At 38.5% G+C, this 18886-nt stretch overlaps 1 protein-coding gene across 4 annotated transcripts in view; it reads right to left on the bottom strand.

The window, feature by feature from the left end:
- The window catches only part of LOC131427673 (ankycorbin), a 60666-nt gene extending 55519 nt beyond the window's left edge, over positions 1-5147 (bottom strand). Inside the window, exon 1 of one of the 4 annotated variants that reach the window (XM_058591067.1) lies at positions 5092-5147. The gene's annotated coding sequence lies outside the window, so the exon portion shown is untranslated. The other 3 variants (XM_058591072.1, XM_058591069.1, XM_058591068.1) reach the window with 3 other exon arrangements.
- Between the last annotated feature and the right edge of the window lie 13739 nt (positions 5148-18886).

Raw genomic sequence — 18886 nt, forward strand, 5'->3', positions numbered from 1 at the left:
CTTGCAATATGTGTCGATATTACTCGAACTGCTCGAATACCTTCACAATATGCATATTTTCGGAACGATTTTCATAAGCCGGCATTTACATTTTTGATTCATTTGTATAATATCTGCGGAAAATCTAAACCATAGGCGGATTTAGTAAAAAAAAATTTTAAAATACCAGTCAAATCAGATTACCAAGACTGTTGAAATTGCTGAACAAGTGCCCTAAATAAAGCGAAATTCTACATATTAGGAACTAAAGCAGAACTCAGAACTACCTGAAACATCGCTCCCGATATCTTCTCATCAAACCCGTTATTGTAGGGGTTTTGAAGAATATTGTAAGGGGTTTTGAGGAATGCCAATATACCGGAAGTCACCATATTTGAACCATTTCAAACATTGGTTTGCGACATTTACCCATCAAATCCGTTACGGAAATACCTATATTGTAAGGGTTTTGAGGAATATCAATAAACCGGAATTTGCAACTTGGAATTCATAACCACCTTAAACATCGTTTTCCAACATGTACTCATCAATCCCGTTCCAAGAATACCTATATTTTAAAGGTTTTCAAGGAATACCAATAAACTTAAAGTCGTTATCTTGGAATTCAGAACCACCCTAAACATCCATTTCCGACATCTACTCATCAAACCCGTTCCAAAAATACCCATATTATAATGGTTTTCAAGAAACCGGAAGCCGCCATCTTGAATTTCAGAAACACCTCAAACATCGTTTTCCGACATCTACTCATCAATCTCGTTCTGAAATTACTCACATTGTGGGATTTTAAAGGAATATCAAGAAACCGGAAGTCTCCATCTTGGAATTCAGAACCGCCTCAAACATCGTTTTCCGACATCCCGTTCCGAAAATACCTATATTGTTAGGGTTTGCTAGGAATATCAAGGGATATCACCTCAAACATCATTTTCCGGAATCTACTCTTTCAATCCGTTTCAAAAATACCCATATTGTAGTAGTTTCCATGGAATATAAATGAGTCGGGAACGATTTTCCTTGCATGCAAAAACCTCTTTTTACGGAGTAGGTTCGTAAAAAAAGTTTACGTTATTTGGGATTTTGTTTGTAAAAAGAGTTACGTAAAAAAAGGTAACGTAAAAAAAGTTTACGTAAACGGAGGTTTGGGTGTATTTGAATTGAATAAATTTGACATTTCGACTCCTCACTCTCTAATTCCGGAACTAGAAGTCGAATCCGGACTATGGGACGAACTGATAAGAGAAATGTAAAAATCAGACCCTTTCTTTGACACATAGAATTTCTTGCTTCAATCACTCATAGTCCATTTCATTGAATTGAAATTTTGAATCTGCACTCACGCTCCAAAAAAAACAGGCACACATAGAACTAGATACATAAATAATTATCGGTTAGATGTGTTGTTTCCTATCTGTGACCCCTCCCGAAACGAAATCCTGGGTACGGACCTGGCTAATATGAACGATTACACTGAGGTCTCTCCGCGTAAAAAAACCGCGTAACTTCGGAAATCCGCATAAAAAAACCGCGTAACTTTGGAAATCTGCGTTAAAAAAACTCAAAACTAAAGAAAAAGCCTGTTTTAATTCACCTAGTGGTGTAATGATGCCTTTCTCATATCAATCATACTATCATATATAATACTGTGGTATTCTTCAAAATAATTTTCTTCGATTCTTCAAAAAATAACCGAAATCGGTTTGTTTGACCGTCTACTGATAAAAACTATCAATTGGAATTTAGAATTAAAAATTTTTTAAAGATTTTTCCCCATTTTCAGTGATGGTATACAATTTTTAACCCACTTTACCCTATATTTCCGGATCCGCATGAAATTCAGGAATTACGTATGGGACCATAGAACCTTTTATTTGAACCTAAGTTTGTGCAAATCGGTCGCGCCATCTATGAGAAAAGTTAGAACGCATATTTTCATTTTGTTGCACATTTTACCCCATAACTCCCGAACCGGAAGTCGGATCCAAATAATATTCAGGATTTTTCTATGAGACCTCAAGACCTTTCATTTGAATCTAAGTTTGTGAAAATCGGTTCAGCCATCTGTGAGAAAAGTTAGTGCACTTATTTTCACAACTTTTTGCACATTTTACCCCATAATTCCGGAACCGGAAGTCGGATCCAAGTAATATTCGGGAATTTTGTATGGAACCACAAGACCTTTCATTTGAATCAAAGTTTGTGAAAATCGGTTCAGCCATCTCCGAGAAAAGTTAGTGCAAAAAAACGTTACATACACACATACGCACATACACACACATACATTTTGCGTACTCGACGAACTGAGTCGAATGGTATATGACACTCGGTCCGCCGGGTCTTGGTTCAAAAGTCGGTTTTCGCAGTGATTGCATAACATTTCTATATGAGATAGGCAAAAAATTGTTTATGCCAAATATCTTAAAAATGCATGAAACGCCCAGATCTGGTGTAATCTAAAAAAAAATTTTTTTTTGTGGAATCGACTTTGGGTCTTAGAGAATTTGAGGCCGCGTAACTTCGGAAACCCGCGTGAAAAAAACCGCGTTACTTCGGAATACAGCGTAACAAAACCACGTAACTTCGGAAATCCGCGTAAAAAAAGACCCCAGTGTATTGATATTCGGAGGTGTGAAAGAAGCATGTTTGCATTGCTCGTATTCACGTGTTCCAGTTATGTCTCGGACATTACCCACCCGTCTTTTTGCCTTTCTCATATAGAAAGGTTATGCAATCACTGTGAAAACCGACTTTTGAACCGAGGCCCGAAGAGCCGAGTGTCATATACCATTCGACTCAGTTCGTCGAGTACGCAAAATGACTGTTTGTGTGTATGTGTGTGTGTATGTGCGTATGTGTGTATGTAACGTTTTTTAGCACTAACTTTTCTCGGAGATGGCTGAGCCGATTTTCACAAACTTATATTCAAACGAAAGGTCTTGAGGTCCCATACAAAATTCCTGAAGATTATTTGGATCCGACTTCCGGTTCTGGAATTATGGGGTAAAATGTGCAAAAAATTGTGAAAATAAGTGCACTAACTTATCTCAGAGATGGCTGAACCGATTTTCACAAACTTAGATTCAAATGAAAGGTCTTAAATTCCCATGAAAAATTCCTGAATATTATTTGGATTCGACTTCCGGTTCGGGAGTTATGGGGTAAAATGTGCAAAAAATGAAAATATGTGTTCTAACTTTTCTCATAGATGGCGCGACCGATTTTCACAAACTTAGGTTCAAATGAAAGGTCATGTGGTCCCATGCGTAATTCCTGAATTTCATGCGGATCCGACTTCCGGATCCGGAAATATAGGGTAAAGTTGGTATAAAATTGTGTACCATAACTGAAAATGAGGAAAAACCTGAAAAAATTTTCTAAATCGACCTCAAATCTTTTCCAATTGATAGTTTGTATCAGTAGACGGTCAAACAAACCGATTTCGGTTATTCTTTTAAGAATCGAAGATAATTATTTGAAGAATACCCCAGTATTATATACGATAGTATGATTGATATGAGAAAGGCATCATTACACCACTAGGTGGAATCAAACAGGTTTTTCTAAATGTAAACTTCCTCCATATACTCCCAGTAGATACCTCATACATTACCAAAAACACCAAATCAATCTAAGAAACCGTTTAACGAAATAGCTTTATGAAAAATTTGATGGGATTTTTGTCTAGGCCCTTCACAAAAGTAAGGCTTGAGTTAAATATACAAACTTATGCTGAATTTAAGCCAAATCAAAATAATACATGACTTATTTGACCTTATATTTCATATGGAATTGATCTTGAGTGTTTTGGAACAGCACTCGTCGTGCTAAAGTTTTACCCGCAGAAAATCTTCGTCCAATTTTTCAGATTATATGGCCATTACTCTTCTGATTGTATGCTGTGGATCGATATTTGACATTGTTTCGAAGCAGAATATGTTGAACAAGCTTTTGGATGATGAATAGTAACTTATAGTAATGGTTAACGAATACCTAATTTTAGTCCGGGAATGTGAGTATGGATCTAATGTCGATTTTGAGAAGTTCAATTTGAATTTCCTTACAATCAAACCGGTTCGATCCGGTTATGTTGTGGTTACGTAAACAGTTATAACATGAACTGGTAATCAAACAATTTTTGATTGGCGTGATTACATGGTTCCTGTTTGGATAGCCCAGTTTAGAACGTTGTCGCTTCGCAGCACCCTTGAATGATTTATTTTCATCCCAACCAATCGATTATTATTGATTAGCTCGCGGCAGTACACTTGCTTCTGATACCGGCGAACATCGCACCGAAGGACGGCAACAACAATGTCATCAACTCCTATCCGAGAAATTGAAAATGATCGAGCGACATTGCAAACAACTTGACTTGACTTGAATCGGTACGGTGCGACACGCGAATCAACCGCCTTCACTTATTTGCAGCAGCAGCAACCGCAACTGACTTGACATCAGGTGGGAGGTCATTCGAGAGCGTCGTGATTCGGCGTTTTGTGGCGTTCAATAGAAGAAAAATTGAAATTTTTATTCCCGTGCTCTTTTTCCATTTGCACTTATTTTCCTCCCAATGCACAATTGAGCCGCGAACGCAGGCTATATGAAGCGTACACAGTTTTAAGCTGAAACCAGAAACCGACGTAAAAAATCAAATCAAAATACAGAATATTTATTTTTAGCAGCCCAGAGCTCTGTTTAGCTTTATGATTTTCACTGCTTTTTCCTTCACTCTCACTCTCGTCGGTTGGTTTTTCCCCACGCGCAAGTGTTTGTTTCGCATTTCACTTTGGGGAGGTTCGAAAATATTCCGCTATCTCACGTCACTGCTATTTTGCACTTTTTTCTGCGACCTACGAGCCAGACTCGTCGAACACCCCTATTTGCTTAAACGCTTAGCGCTCCATCGGGGCCGAGTCACATTCGCGTACGGACCGATTTGTTTTGATACGCATTAGCGCGTCACAACAGTCGTCCCGACGATCGGTGACTGATCGGACAAGGGTCAACGGAACGGGACTAATTGCTTGCGATAATTCGGAAGTTCTCGTGACTCAGCACCCGGGGCAACAGGGGAAACAAACAAAGCGGTACCTCGAAACTTTGAAGGGGTTCGTTCAATCTCGATCGCCTCGCGTTCTCGAATCGACTGTCTTACAAGAAAATAATCGTGTTCCGTTCGGCATCGAGGCGCGCAGTTCATTTTGCCAGCGAGAACCGAAAGAAAGAGCTTCATGAGAGGGAGAGATTGTGTATGAACGACTTGAGAATAGTTGGTGCGAAATCGCCCATCGACTGCGCCACGAAAGCGATTCCAAGGTAGTCGGTTCATTACATGTGTAGCAAAGCGGCCACAACACCGACTTGACGCGGACCAGCGATAGTCTTTGGTTTGGCGGTCGTGTTTGCTTTCTACCGGTGATTGTGAAACGGGAAGAGATGAGCTGTTCGCTTCGTTCACCCACCAATATTAGTACCGATCGCACCGGTACTGGCTAGAAATTTGTGGCTGCTACCACGACTGCTGGCTGCGATGGTAGGCGGCCGAGTTGTGGGTGGGTTAGAAGGAGACAGAGAGAGCCTAGCTTTCGATGTTGGAACGTCGTGTTGCTTGTCGAAATCGAACAATGATAAACACATTAAACATGTTTGGTTTGATGCTGATTGGTTTTTACACCAAATGGAATTTGTTTGGCATTAGTCAGGTATCAAATTTATAATAAATCAGATGTTGAATCACTTCCCGATCAGATGCATATAACAAAATCATAATACAAGTATATCAACAGTTGATATGTATAACAGTTTGTGTTATTTTGAGATATTTCACAAATGAAAACAGTTGAAAGCTTAAACTTATGATAACAATATAATAACAAAATCAGTTATGATGTTTTATTTTCATTTGCGAGACTCATGATGAAGTTCAATTATTGGAAAAATTAGTTCTTCCATTGCTTTATATCGAGATATAATGATCATAGTTTCAAAAAAACTAAAAGAAGAAACCAGATCACTAAATAAATTATTCATTTAATAAAAAAATCATTCAAAAATTTTGGATTGAAACGATGCTAAAAGTTAGCTATGATATAGTTTTTCTGTGTTAAATTTGCTATCTAATTTATTACAACTATTGTTATAAATTTCTGCTCTCGGACTTCTGTAGTTATTTCAAATTCAATAATAATTGTGATACAAACGTTTCAAATTCTGTTACGATTTTGTTCCCGCTAGAGTCTGTTTTGTTATGATTTTTGTTATTTTAACAGCTTACCAGCCAAAAATATTTCAAAATTTGTTACAAAATATTTCTGAAATAAATTACTCCAGTTGTTATAATTCTGTTATTACCATCTGATCGGGTTCCTTTCCACTTCTGTTTTCAGATTAACCCACTCACCCAAAATTTATTAGCTATGTATGTTGGCATTTAAGAATGTTTGCTACGCAGATGTGGTGCCGTATTTCGGTCAACGTTGTTGTGATGAAAATCGTGAATAAGTTTACTCAATCTGGGGGTCAGGCCCGTATCCAGGATTTCGTTTCGAGAGGGGACCCGTTTACTTTACCAGTTTTGGAAGCAACGGAAAAAGCGGTCCAAAATTCCGAAATGAAACTCGTACCGATTTATTCATTGTATTTATTTGATTCGTCAAGCAAATGTAGACTACATACAGGGTCCGCCCTCTAACATTTTTTTTTTAACTAGCGGTTATTTCGACATTGGTAACCTTAATGTCACTTCTGATTTGAGAGAAACTTAGTTTTATCCTTTCGCTGAACGAAAATGGTTGTGTATACGCGTGAACATATGCGTTATCGCTTCGCCAACTGGGCTTGCGATCAGCTTGAAGAAGATGTCGATTTTGGCAAAAAATCATCTTCTCGGATGAGGCACATTTTCATCTCGGCGAGTATGTTAATAAGCAAAATTGTCGCATCTGGGGGACGGAAAACCCGCACGTTATCATGGAGAAGCCGATGCATCCTCAGAGAGTGACGGTTTGGTGCGGATTTTGGTCTGGCGGCATCATTAGACCATTTTTCTTCGAAAATGAGGCAGGAGCCGCCGCCACGCGTTCAATGGCGAACGCTACTGCGCCATTATTAGCGATTGGTTCTTCCCGTTACTTGAAGAGGAAGACTTGGACACCATTTGGTTCCAACAAGACGGCGCTCCGTGTCACACAGCCAAAGCTACGATCGATCTTCTGCGCACAGTCTTCGAAGATCGAATTATCAGTCGAAATTCGGATGTCGTTTGGCCGCCTCGGAGCTGTGATTTGACGCCGTTAGACTATTATCTTTGGGGGGCTGTCAAAGATAAGTGTTATGTGGACAAGCCAGAGACAATTCAAGCCTTGAAGGATAACATTCGTGCAGCCATAGCTGAAATAAAGCTGCATACAATCGAAAATGTACTTAAAACACTGGACCGACCGTATGGCGTACTGCAAGGCCAGCCGAGGCAGCCATTTGAATGAAATTATATTCCACAATTAACCGGAAGGATTGTACTTTAATATGAAAACATAAATTTTGAAATCGGATGAACCGTTTGTGTTTTATTGCATGTTTAAAAGAAAAGTTACATGGCGGACCCTGTATATACGGAGAACCCTCCGATCATAAAATTGCAATATCGCAGTTTTTGATTTTTGCGATAGTTGATTCTACTAATTTCTTTTTGGTTCAACCAATATGCCGGAGATAGCTGAAAGCAAAACAATAATCGCAATAGAAAATCGATCATTTTTTTAGTTGAAATCTGTTCGCGTCGCTTCAAAATGTCAATGACAACAACATCGATGGCTAAAGATTTTGGGGAAATTGTGTTCATTCGATTTGAAGAAATTAATGATTCCATAACAAGTGTTTATCGAAAAACGGTATTGTGATAAAAATAATCTTGTTTAAAATGAAAAAGATTTGGTGACAAATTAGAAAACGCACATGGATCAATAAGTCCCGAGACTAAAGCAGAGATGGCGCTCGTAGTAAACCAGTAACCACGTCTTTCTAGAGTACTAACCTTTGCTTGAAACGTGTCAAAATTTTAAGTCGATCCGACCAGAAACAGCTGAGTTATCGAGGTTGGAGTAAAGTCGTTTTGTAGTTTGTTTAAAAAATGGAAAAACCGAGTTTCGTGTTTGATAAAACATTGTTTTTTAATGGGAAAAAACACCGTGCAAGCGAAACAATGGATTGAAAAATGTTATCCGGACTCTTGTCCATCAAAAGCAACGATTTGTCGGTGGTTCGCCGAGTTTAAACGTGGTCGTACCGACACAAATGACGCGGAACGCTCGGGTAGACCGGAAGTCGTTACACCGGAAAATGTGAGTGAAGTGACAAAAATTATAATGAAAGATCGTAAAGTGAAGCTTCGTGAGATTGCTGAGATGACACAGATATCATATGGAAGTGTATTTACTATCCTTCATGAAAAATTGAGCATGAAAAAGGTTTATTTCCAAGTGGGTGCCGCGATTGCTTTCGATGAAACAAAAAAAGCAACGAGTCGATGATTCAGGAAGCAGTTTATCGCTATTTACTCGCAACGAAAAAGATTTCTTGCGTCGTTACGTGACCATGGACGAAACATGGATACATCACTACACTCCAGAGTCGAAGCGGCAGTCATCTGAGTGGCGCACAGCTGGCGAAAGCCGTCCGAAGCGTCCGAAAACGCAGCTGTCAGCTGGCAAAGTCATGGCGTCAGTTTTTTGGGATACGCATGGCGTGATTTTCATTGACTACCTCGAAAAAGGTAAATCGATCAACAGTGATTATTGTATTGACTTACTGGTGCGTTTGAAGAAGGAAATCGCAAAAAAACGACCGCACATGCAGAGAAAAAAAATCCGTTTTCATCAAGGCAATGCACCCTGCCACAAGTCGATGAAAACAATGGCGAAATTGAACGATTTGGGCTTTGATCTGCTTCCCCACCCCCCATTGTCGCCAGATTTAGACCCCAGTGACTACTGGCTCTTTGTTGATCTTAAAAAAATGCTCCAGGGAAAAAGATTTGGCTCAAATGAGGAGGCCATCGCTGAAACTGAAGCTTATTTTGAAGCGAAAGATAAATTTTTTTATAAACATGGTATTGAAAAATTGGAAAACGTTGGAACCATCGTATCACCCTAAAAGGTGATTATGTTGATGAATAAAAAAAAATTTTACAAAAAATATGTTGCTTCCATTGTTAGTCTCGGGACTTATTGATCCATGTGTTATGCGCAAAAATTTTATGCTTCAAGCGATTGGTTCATAAAATGTCCCCTTTTTTCATAATTTATAAAAAAGTAGTTGCTTTTGCCCAAAAACGGAAACAAATATTCCAATGCGTGGAAGCTCTACGCGCAGAAATAGACAAAATATTTCACCCCACGTATAGTGATTCGAGCGATGAGGATGATGTTCATGCACTAGAAATAAAACGCTTTTTGACATAGAAGTAACATAACAGGAGCGAAGGGTGCGCTGCGTTTGAATGGCGTGTTTGAATTGCCATAACAGAACCTGCGCTCCTGTTACTTCTGTGTATGATATTCAAGTAATAAATTTAATTAATCAGTGCATAACTTTAGTTCGACCGTTCGAAGGCATAATGTTTCAATACTCATATTAGGAAAATTTATCAATTTCGCTACTTTACTCACCCTTCCGTGCACTTTTGCCGAGGGCCGAATGTCATATATCATTCGATTCAGCTTGACAAACTGAGCAAATGTCTGTGTGTATGTATGTATGTATGTATGTGTGTATGTGACAAATAATGTCACTCGATTTTCGCAGAGATGGCTGAATCGATGTTCAAAAACTCAGTTTCAAATAAAAGGTCCCATAGATCGCTGTTAAATTTTATCCTGATCCGACTTCCGGTTCCGATCTATGATCAGATGCGCATTCAGTTTTCTTGGAAATTTCTCAACCGATTTTTACAAACTAAGATGAAAATGGAAGGTCTTGAAATTCTTCACAAAGTCTTCGAAAAATTGATCCAAATCCGACTTTCGGTCCCGGAATTACAATGGTATTAGTAAAACTTTTCGATTTCAAAATAATTTTTTCACAAGTGGTGGCGAAACGAGGTGCACATTTCTATAAAACTTACTGGTAAATTCATCTAGTTGAATTTGTGTATTTGTGTAATTGTGAAGAAAAGTTCCAAAAACGGAAATCGCTTCGATTTCTCAGCAACGGTGAAAATGTGAAAATCACTTTACAAATCATAATTCAAATTAAAGCTCATTGTTTTAAAAGATACTGTACAATTTCATCCAGATCCGACTTCCGGTTCCAAAATTATAGGGCAATGAGTTTCAAAACTTTGCAACTGTCATACAAAATGATGCAAAATCGGTACGTGCTAGTACGGAAGAAGAAGAAAACGCACCCGCCTAGCACACAGCGTGTTTTGTTCAATTTGGTATAGCGTGCAGGGTTGCCACATTTAAATCTATAATAACTTGGCATAACTGTTTAAAAATTAAATAATGTTTTTAAATATTGTCCATCTATGGCTTTATTATTGTGGTTTACTTGGATCCAGTTTTAACTTCCATGTTATGTAGTTTTGGCACTGTACTGTGTAACCCAATCGTAGTATATGCCAATGCATGGTTTATCGGCAGTGGAGTTTCGACCATCACGAAAATCTTGAAACCTATTTCCCACGATGTAATCTGCGATGTTTTCTGTTACTGATTTCGGAAGAGGCTAAAGTCCCTTGGGCCCTCATTCTGGATACGTGTTCATCGAAATAGTCTCATTACAATATTTTTGCCTTATTATTAGGATAATTTCTGACACTAATTGAATCGCATTTTTGACACCAATTTATTCAGAATTATTCGAATAGCTCACAAAAGCATGCTTCATCGTTCATGTCATATATTCGGCCACATTTCTTAAATCAAATGTATCAGAAATAAATGTGAAATAATTATACGGATAGAAAAAATTATTTTGTCGTTTACGGCACTTCTATGGAAAAAGGCAAACAAAAAATTTTTTTTTAATTTTTAATTATATTTCCATTTTAAAGAATCCGATCGATTTACAGTTGAATTTTATAAATCCATCTACAGATCACTGAGCCAAAATCAGTTCAAAATTATGACAGAAAATACAACGCGGCCAGTTTTGAATTTTTAATTGACCCGACCCCATACAGTGAAGAGTAAGTCAATTTTAAGCGGTAACTTTTTGAGTTTGATGGAGTCTCTGAAAAGAATCGATTATTTAAGTCTCTTCGATGCTTCACAATATTGATTCTATATCAGGAACTAAATTTTGAACCTGAAACTGTAACTATATTCAGGAGCTGAGTTCTTCATAATGGAACTGAATGAGGTACTTCAGATAGTAGAGTAAGACGTATTCACGTCAAAATATTAAAAATGTTAGTTCCTACAATAACTTAATCCCGTTTTGTTAGTTGATTCATCGCATTCTGTTTTCCTTAGCTTGTTGAATTAATTATGTTGTTATTGATCAAAACCATTTCAATTTTTGCTGATATTCCGGTCTACAACTAAGGGATTCATTCAGTAATAGCCGTTCAACCGAGAAGGTTGTGTATAGAAGCGTACAGTTTAACAACGCTGGTTAGTTTACACGCGTTAAATACGACAACGGTTGAACTATAGGTAGAGACCTGTTGGCAGCAGCCGTTAAAACGTATAGTTGTGCTGCATAAGAGAGCCCTAATGCTGGGCCAAGCTGGTGAAGGAAACAACAAAGGGCGTTTCCCAAGCTCTACCCAGGCCACAATACACAGCTACAAGTGCTGAGCAAGAGAGTGCAAAGGCACATCGAAGAAGGAGAGTGCAAAGGCACATAGAAGCAGGAGAGTGCAAAGGCACACCGGTGCGAAGGCACTTCGGTGCAGAAGCATATCGGTGCGGAGCACAAGGAAGAAGGAGACAAGACAACTCGGTCTTTCCACTGCCATACAACACGCAGGTATACACCGGTGACCTGCGCTGGTTACAGCTGGCGAAGACGAAAGCAAATCGGAAATCGAGTGGTGCTTGATGTCAGGTAGCAGTAGCATCACATCCAACAAGAACATCTAGAGCAACGAGAATCTACACGGCAGTGCAACGGAGATAGACAACAATTTCAAGGTAGAAGTTTTTTCTTTTCCTTTTGATTGAGTACTGTGTAGTGTTGGTTTCATTTTTTATTTAAAGTTTGATTAAAAATTTTAATGTGATGGATGAATCCATGGACGTAAATCCTAGCATGAATCCGATACCCCCACGAACGAAAAAATATCAGGAGAGCTCTTCTGGGCCTTGGATAGTCTTTTTTAGACGTATATCAAAGCCATTAAACATTTTACAAATTAATAAAGGTTTGACATCACGATACTCTTCAATCAAAGAGATCATAAAAGTAAATAACGATAAAATTCGTGTTGTGGTAAATAGTTTGAAACACGCGAATGATATTGTCTCTTCGGAACATTTCATTAAAGAGTATAAAGTTTACATACCCTCCAAAGATGTCGAAATTGACGGTGTTGTTACCGAAGCGAGTCTTTCGGTAGATGATTTACTCAAGCATGGTGTTGGTCGTTTCAAGAACTCTATGCTTGAGGGTGTGAAAATACTGGAGTGCAAACAACTGTACTCAGTAGTTTATGAAGAGGGGAAAAAAGTTTATCGCCCATCAGACTCGTTTCGAGTGACATTTGCCGGATCTGCGTTGCCGTCCCATGTCTATGTCGATAAAATTCGCCTCCCTGTTCGGCTTTTTGTTCCAAATGTAATGAATTGTACGAACTGCAAAAAATTCGGACACACAGCTACTTACTGTAGCAATAAACCAAAATGTATTAAGTGTGAAGGACCTTAAAGATAATGATTGCAACAAGGAAATTGAAAAATGTATTTATTGTGGAGAAAGTCCTCATGAAGATATTTCAGTATGCACTGCATTTAAAGTACACAAAGACAAAATTAAGCTTTCTTTAAAAGCACGGTCTAAGCGCACATATGCAGAAATGCTTAAAACGGTCATTGATGTCCTCCCTTTGGAAACCGAAAACGGGTTTTCAAATCTAGAGGAACCAGAGGACTCTGACTCTGACGAAAATAGTGAAGGTAATTCGTTTATCACTACCCAAGGGTCAGTTAAGAGAAAGAAGTCTTCTTCCAAATTACCAAAAAAGACACCTAAAATTTCATCTTCAAAAAAAGATCCCCGTGTTAAACGAAAAAAGTCAAAACCAAAGACTGTGCCTCCTGGTTTGTCAAATTCACAAACCAATCCAGGATCTAGCACAGAAAAAGGTAATAATCCTGTGGGCTCTATTTCACAGCCACCAACAGGATTACTGAAGTTTTCGGAAATTGTTGAATGGATTTTCTCAGCATTCAATATATCTGAACCCTTAAAGACCCTCATAATGGCATTCCTTCCAATAGCTAGAAATTTTTTGAAGCAGTTATCAGCTCAATGGCCAATTGTCTCAGGTTTTGTATCTTTTGATGGATAATTTATCACCCGCCGCAAATGATACAATCACTGTCCTGCAGTGGAATTGTCGAAGTATAATGCCAAAACTTGATTCATTTAAAATTTTATTGCATAGCCAAAAATGTGATGTATTTGCTTTATGCGAAACATGGCTTACTTCAAACATAGCTTTAAATTTTAATGATTTTAACATTATACGTCTCGATAGAGACTCTCCGTATGGTGGAGTGCTTTTGGGAATTAAGAAATGCTATTCCTTTTATAGATTAAACATCCCTTCAACTTCTAGTATAGAAGTTGTTGCTTGCCAAATAAACATTAAAGGCAAAGATATTTGCATAGCTTCGGTTTATATTCCTCCAAAAGCACAAGTTGGACAGCGACAGCTTAATGAAATGGTTGAAGCCCTTCCTGCTCCACGATTGATTCTGGGGGATTTAAATTCGCACGGAATGATGTGGGGTTCCATTTACAATGATAGCAGATCATCTTTAATACAAAACATTTGTGACAATTTTAGCATGACGGTATTAAATATGGGTAGCATGACACGGATCCCAAGACCTCCTGCACGCCCAAGTGCATTAGATCTATCTCTTTGCTCAACATCAATTCGACTAGATTGCACCTGGAAAATATTGCCTGATTTACACGGTAGCGATCATTTACCAAGCATCATCTCAATTAGCAGTAGCAATTGCATTGCTACTTCAGCTAGTATTCCATATGATTTGACAAAAAATATCGACTGGATTAAACACCAAAGTCGTATCTCTAGTATTTTGAATTCAATGGAAGAGCTCCCTCCACTTGAAGAATATAACTTCCTCGTTTGTTCGATTCTGGAGGCCGCAGAACAATCCCAAACTAAACGCTTTCCTGGGCCAACGACTAACAGAAGGCCTCCCAACCCCTGGTGGGACAAAGAGTGCTCAGAGGCTAAACTCGCAAAACAAAATGCTTGCAAGACGTTTCTAAAACGGGGAGGAGGAACTCCTCAGAATTTTTAAAAACTTATGGTGTTAGAAACCAAGTACAAGAGCATACTTCGAGCCAAAAAATGTAGCTATTGGAGACATTTTGTCGAAGGTTTGTCAAGAGAAACCTCAATGAGCACTCTTTGGAACACGGCCAGACGAATGAGGAATCGTAACGTGGGCAATGAGAGTGATGAATACTCGAACCGATGGATATTTGACTTTGCTAGGAAAGTTTGCCCAGATTCTGTTCCTACGCAGAGCATTATAAGGGAATCTCCTCCAAATAATGGTTTTATTAATAACCCATTTTCAATGATGGAATTTTCTATAGCACTCTTGTCTTGTAACAATAACGCCCCTGGGTTGGACAGAATTAAAATCAATTTGGTGAAGAATCTGCCCGACCTCGCAAAAAGACGTTTGTTGGAATTGTTCAACAAGTTTCTTGAGCAAAATATTGTTCCACCTGACTGGAGACAAGTGAAAGTTATCGCCATTCAAAAGCCGGGGAAACCAGCTTCCAATCACAACTCATATAGACCCATTGCGATGTTGTCCTGCATCAGAAAATTGTTCGAAAAAATTATTCTACGACGTCTCGACACTTGGGTCGAGACGAACGGTTTGTTGTCAGATACTCAGTTTGGCTTCCGTAGAAATAAAGGGACGAATGATTGCCTTGCATTACTTTCGTCTGACATCCAAATTGCCTTCGCTTAAAAGCAACAAATGGCATCTGTATTTTTAGACATTAAAGGAGCATTTGATTCAGTTTCCATTGATGTTCTTTCAGACAAGCTCCACCAACATGGACTCCCAGCGGTTATAAATAATTATTTGCACAACCTTTTGTCAGAGAAACGCATGCATTTTTCATATGGCGATTTGACAACATTCAGAATTAGCTACATGGGCTAACCGCAAGGCTCATGCCTCAGTCCGCTTCTTTATAATTTTTACGTGAATGACATTGACAGCTGTCTTGTAACCCCATGTACACTAAGACAATTGGCAGATGATGGCGTGGTTTCAGTTACTGGACCCAAAGCTATTGATCTGCATAAACCATTGCAAGATACCTTAGATAACTTGTCCGTTTGGGCTGTTCATCTTGGTATCGAATTCTCTGCGGAGAAAACAGAGTTAGTCGTCTTTTCAAGAAAGCGTGATCCCGCGCAGCTTCAGCTCCATATGATGGGAAGAATGATCCAACAGGTTTTAACTTTTAAATACCTCGGGGTGTGGTTCGATTCCAAATGCAAGTGGGGAGGACACATTAGGTATCTGATAACGAAATGCCAACAAAGAGTAAATTTTCTTCGAACAATAACAGGATCTTGGTGGGGTGCTCATCCGCAAGATCTAATAAAATTGTATCAAACAACGATACTTTCAGTGATGGAATATGGATGCGTTTGTTTTCGTTCCGCTGCAAACTCTCATATTATCAAACTTGAGCGAATTCAGTACCGTTGTTTGCGAATTGCCTTAGGCTGCATGCATTCAACACATACAATGAGTCTTGAAGTTCTGGCGGGAGTTCTTCCATTAAAAGATCGATTTTGAGAGCTTTCATCACGCCTGCTAATAAGATGTGAGGTGCTGAATCCCATGGTAATTAATAATTTCGAACGACTAGTCGAGTTTCGATCTCAAACAAAATTCATGACAGTATATTTTAACCATATGTCACAGGAAATCAACCCTTCAAGATATATTCCTATCCATGTCAGCCTCCTAAATGTCCCTGACTCAACTTTATTTTTCGACACATCCATGCAGCGCGAAGTGCGTGGAATCCCGGATCACCTACGCTCGACGGAAATCCCAAAAATATTTTCAAGTAAGTTCAGGCATATTGACTCTGAGAAAATGTTTTACACGGACGGATCGCGAATTGAAGAAGCGACAGGGTTTGGTATGTTCAACATTAATGTTTCGGCCTCATTTAGGCTTCAAGAACCTGCATCTGTTTATATAGCAGAGCTAGCAGCAGTTCATTATAGTTTGAGTGTAATCGTCACATTATCTCCAAACCATTATTTCCTCTTCACAGATAGTCTGAGTGCAATTGAAGCCATTCGCTCAAACATGACTGGCAAGACTGAACCGTTTTTCCTGGGCAAAATAAAACAGTGCCTGAACGACATATTGAACAATAATTATCTAATCACTATAGTCTGGGTCCCGGCTCATTGCTCCATTCCTGGCAATGAAAGAGCCGATAATTTAGCCAAACGTGGTGCTATTGAGGGTGAAATTTATGAGCGACCGATTGCTTTCAACGAATTCTATAGTTCGTCTCGCCAAAGAACACTTGCCAGCTGGCAAGCATCTTGGGATAGAGATGATCTGGGTCGGTGGATGCACTCAATTATTCCGAAAATATCGACAAAGGCATGGTTCAGGGGACTGGATGTGAGTAGGGATTTCATTCGTGTGATGTCCAGACTCATGTCTAATCACTACACGTTAGACGCACATCTCCTTCGAATTGGGCTCTCCGAGACTAATCATTGTGCTTGTGGAGAAGGTTATCGGGATATTGATCATGTCATTTGGACATGCGTGGAGTATCGTGATGTCAGATCTCAACTAATAAATTCTTTGCGTACCCAAGGTAGACTATCCAATATCCCAGTTCGAGACATTCTTGCTTGTCGTGACCTTTCATACATGAAACTTATTTATCATTTCATAAAGAAAATTGGAGTTTCAATTTAATAAAGGCCCCTTTTAAGACTTAGCTCTGATCCCAGCTGCGTCCATGAGTTCAACCAATAGCTAAATTAGAATAAAAATTATGTAATGATACAAACAAACTCGAAACAGTTTATGAAATTATCAACAAAATGTCAAAAAAAACAGCTTATTTTATAACTTATAGAAGGTAATCGTTTGGTTCAAATAATATTTCCGAGTAGATTTCATAATTAATGACGAGTTACCTAAGATGATATTTAAGCTATAAGAGAATATGTTTTAATAAATTCAAAACGTTGTGACTATGTTAGAATTAAATTAGGATAAGAATATTATGTAAAAGTGATGCTACGGCGAAGAAAAACTTATGTAAACTGCCTTAAGAAATAAACGTATTTATGAAAAAAAAACTAAGGGATTCAAACGTTCACGGTAGAAAATAAAAGCTAGTTTGCCTAACCGTGAACGAACGGACGAAAAGCTTTCCTCGTTTTATTCAACGTGCTGCCATCGTGTGGATCGCACTGGTGACGGGCTTTAAAGCTTTCGAATATGGTTGAGTGCAGCTAGCGACAAGTGCAACTTTTGCAAATAAAGATTAACTGTAACTAGTCGGCAGCTATGCAATTGTGCTGCAGTTAAGCGTAGAAACATAAGCCATGCGATAGTATAGTAACATAGTTTATGATACTGTTACTCACTACTTTTTAGTCTTTAATTAATGTTATGTTATGATTACACCAATTGCTTTGATTGAATACAATTTCTTGTTTTCTATAGAACTACGAGAATTCTCTGTTGATTATAAGATTGTCAAAATCGGTTTAGTCATCTCTGAGAAAGCCAAGATTCATTTTCGAGTTTTTGACCCAAAATTTTCGGTACTTCCATCAACTAACATAACCTAGAAACTGAACTAGTTTTGAGTGACATTCACAAAATTTTATATACATTTTATACTGTCTCTTTTAGGAACGGTTTTAAATTTTGAACCTTTGTCAACCAGTAATTCCGGTTTCGAAAATTTCATGTTCCAGTTTGGAGCAACTTAATTTTTGTTCCAATGACTTACCTTTCCTAATACACTTTGGAAAGTCAGGCTTCTATCCGGGATTTCGTTTCGGGAGGGGCCCTCGAATAAAAGAATAATGTGACCGAAGGTTACTCAATTCTCGGTGTGCTGGTAAGCATTCCTGGAATTACTCTGGTGGTTCTTTCGACTGAAGTAAATGTCGGGAGGATCTCTGACACAAATGCTTCACTTGGTTACAGCTCGTAAAAAATGACTATTGAGAAAACAAAAAAATGTTTGTTTCTCACTCAACATAATGACAACCAGGAAGTTTATTTTTCCGACAAACCCCTGGTAAATTGTTGATCAGACAGAAAGTTTGCTGCAGTGGTCGAGAAATTGCCATTTTTTCTAAAGCAAAACTCCGCCCTTGATCATCAGACTGGTCGACATTAAACAATTGTTTGTAGTGTGCAATTATGCTGAATTATAATTCTCTTTGTTTGCTTGACAAAGTTCCACGAAGTTGGTATAGGGTGGCGCAATTTGAACGGAAAAAATACCAACCGTCCACCACCGAATCAATTATGTATTCAAATTGAAGTGTTCGGCAATACGTTCGTTACGGTTTCAAGTTCAATTCATTTCCGGTTGCCCTGCGCTGTAAATTAAAATTTCATTAATCGAGCTGTTGGGT

Source organism: Malaya genurostris, chromosome 2 (assembly GCF_030247185.1).
Source record: "Malaya genurostris strain Urasoe2022 chromosome 2, Malgen_1.1, whole genome shotgun sequence".
Classification (NCBI taxonomy): domain Eukaryota; kingdom Metazoa; phylum Arthropoda; class Insecta; order Diptera; family Culicidae; genus Malaya; species Malaya genurostris.